Genomic DNA, 3,169 nt, shown 5'->3' on the forward strand with positions numbered 1-3,169 from the left:
CTCAGGACCTCTGAAAGAGCAGTCAGTGCTCTTAACCCTCAAGTCATCGTCCCAGCTCTGAGAATGACTTTTTTTTTTTTTTTAAAGATTTATTTATTCATTTTATGTATGTGAGTACACTGTTGCTATCTTCAGACACACCAGAAGAGGGCATTGGATTCTGATTACAGATGGTTGTGAGCCACCATGTGGTTGCTGAGAATTGAACTCAGGACCTCTGGAAGAGCAGCCAGTGCTCTTAACCCTCGAGCCATCTTCCCAGCTCTGAGAATGACTCTTAACGCTGCCTAAAGCTGAGGTTAAAACCTAACCTGGAAATGGAAACTGGCTTACAGAGGGCACAAAATGGGCCCGGGTTACCATGAAATGCTTTCCCTGGTTTCGACGCTGTCCCAAGAGCCAAGCAGCCTCTAAAAGGATCCAAGCAAGGACTATGGTAGAATTTCTTTACCAGCCCCCTCCCTGAAGCTCTGGACTCCAGAGGAGGGCCCAGTCGAGGAACAAGCAAGTGACCAGGGCTAGCTAGGACCTCAGGGTGCAGGGGATTAAGAATGAATAGGTGGAGGGAGATGGGAGCCTGGGACCTGGGCTGCCCAGAGGCTGTGGACCCAGCTGGTGGCCACAGTGAGCGGAGTTGTGCTCCAGCCAGTGGAGCATGTGTTTGCAGAGGGTGGCCTGGGAGAGCTGGAAGGTGGTCTCTGCTGGAAATGAGGAAGCTAAGAGAAAGCTCCACAGTGGTGAAAGGGAACGCAGCACAGGGGCCAGGAGGAAGGGAGGTGTGCATCAGAATAATGAATCACACTAGCCTCGACAGGACCAATGCAGATAGCTGGGCACAGAGAAGACACACCCAGAGCCCTTTCTCCTAAGGGTAAGCTCAGAGTAAGGTCACCACATTGAATACACTCAAGGGTGAGTTTCAGAGAAACAGTATTTACAATGTTTAGGATATACATATAGCAAAAAAAAAATTTTGTCATTGTTTGATTACTGTGTGTGTGTGTGTGTGTGTGTGTGTGTGTGTGTGTGTGTGTGGCGTGTGCACTAGGAATCAGACTTCCAGGTCTTCACTTGGTGTGGTAGCGTCATCTTTAATCCCAGCACTGGTGACACTGAGGTAGGAGGACAAAGATTTGAAGCCAGGCTGAGCTACATAGCAAGTAGGGAGCCAGCTAGCTCTGTCTAACAAGGCAAGGTTGTCTCAAAACAACAAACACAGAGGTTGGAAAGATGATTCAGTGTTTTAGAGTACTCGTTGCCCTTCCAAAGGACCCAGGTTCGATTCCCAGCACTCATCAGGCAGGAAATAACTGTAACTCAGCTTCAGGGGAACTGACTCCCTCTTCTGGCTTCTGTGGGCACTGCATGCAGTGTACAGGCACATGCAGGTAAAACACCCATATAAACACCCATACACAAAATAAAATGAAATATAAGGAAAAAGGATGGTGAGATGGCTGAGTATAGTAAAGGCGTTTTCATACAAGACCTAAGTTCTCTCGCGGGACTCAAATATCAGAAGAAGAAAACCGACCCCCCCCCTCCCCCAGGTTAGTGAAGGAGTGGTTTGGATGTTCTGAAACTATGTTTACTGAAGGTCCTTGCTCCGATTGGTTTTTGATCTATCAATAAAGGTGCCAGTGGCCAATGGCTGGGTGGAAAGAAAGAGGTGGGACTTCCAGGTTCCCGCAGACTAGGAGAGAGGAGAAGAACGGAGATACTTGGAGTAGAGAATGGAACAGACTCAAAGCTGCTGGGGAGATCTTCCAAAATGTAGGTAGAAAAAGGAAGGGCAGCCGGAAGTGTCTTGGGCAGGAAGACCAATGGGCTTCACAGAAGGTAACCAGGCAACTAAGCTGAGGGCAGATTTAGAGATGTTGAGCTAGGAGTAAAAGGAAGGGCATGTTAGTCACAGGAGGCTTAGAAGAGCCAGCCACAGAGGCAATAAGACAGGTTAAAAATGAGTTATTAATGTGTGTATGGCTTTCATCCACAGATCCGAAATAGCTCCTGGGTGGATACACACCTGTGACCAGCCGGGAGAACAAAGTGGGACAGCCAGAAATCTCCCACTACACAGGTTGTCTTCTGACCTACCTACACACACACACACACACACACACCCTAAAATAAAACATATTTTTTTTTAAAGCACAAATATCAAGGTAGTGGTGGTGGCACGCGCCTTTAATCCCAGCAGCACTAGGGAGACAGAGACAGGCAGATCTCTGAGTTAGAGGATAGCCTGGTCTACAGAGTGGGTTCCAGGACAGAAAGGACTATGTAGAAAAACTATCTCAAAAACCAAAATGTTAAATAAATAAAGAGAAAGACAAGCGGCCCGAGTGCAGAACCCGGAGCTGCGGCGGTGCAAGTCACGGCTGGACAAGCTTTTAGGAAGCTTCGTCCGCTCTGTGACAGAGTGTTCATTGAAAGGAGTGCCGCTGAGACTAACCAAAGGTGGCTTTTTGCTTCCAGAAAAGTCTCAAGGAAAAGTATTGCAAGGAATGGTCGCGGTTGTGGGGTCTGGCGGGAAAGGCAAGGGTGGAGAGGCTCTGCCTGTCTGTGTGGAGGGTGGAGAGAAGGTTCTTCTCCCAGAATATAGAGGCACCGAGCAGTTCTAGACCACAAGGATTATTTCTTTTTTCTTTTTACTTTTCTTTCTTTCTTTTTTCTTTTCCTTTCTTTCTTTCTTTCTTTTTTTTTTTTTTTTTTTTTTTTTTTTTTTTTTTTTTTGGTGTTTTGGACTTTTTTTGAGACAGGGTTTCTCTGTATAGCCCTGGCTGTCCTAGAACTCACTCTGTAGACCAGGCTGGCCTCGAACTCAGAAATCTGCCTGCCTCTGCCTCCCAGAGTGCTGGGATTACAGGCGTGTGCCCATAATGGATTATTTCTTATTTAAGATAGTGACATTCTTGGGAAGTTTGTGGACTGAAATCACTGTTGAAATGGTGTCACATGAAGCTACCCGTTCCACGGATGTTCTGAACTATTTCCTCATATAATTTCCTTGCCTTCCCTTTTATAATAAATGGATGATACCTAAATTGACCTTAAAAAAAGATAAACACAAAGACAAAAAAAGCACAAATGTTGCAAAATGGCAATATCATAGCAGATGGGATTTAGTTGAGGCACTATTTTTGCTAACCAAAAAAAAAAAAAAAAC

The 3,169-nt window shown here is 45.9% G+C and overlaps 1 pseudogene; it reads left to right on the forward strand.

Annotated features, from left to right (window-relative positions):
* LOC127680231 (10 kDa heat shock protein, mitochondrial-like) overlaps window positions 1-2,935 on the forward strand; it is a 6,221-nt pseudogene extending 3,286 nt beyond the window's left edge.
* The last annotated feature ends 234 nt before the right edge of the window (window positions 2,936-3,169 follow it).

The sequence above is a fragment of the Apodemus sylvaticus genome, chromosome 3, assembly GCF_947179515.1.
Source record: "Apodemus sylvaticus chromosome 3, mApoSyl1.1, whole genome shotgun sequence".
In the NCBI taxonomy this organism is placed as follows: Eukaryota; Metazoa; Chordata; class Mammalia; order Rodentia; family Muridae; genus Apodemus; species Apodemus sylvaticus.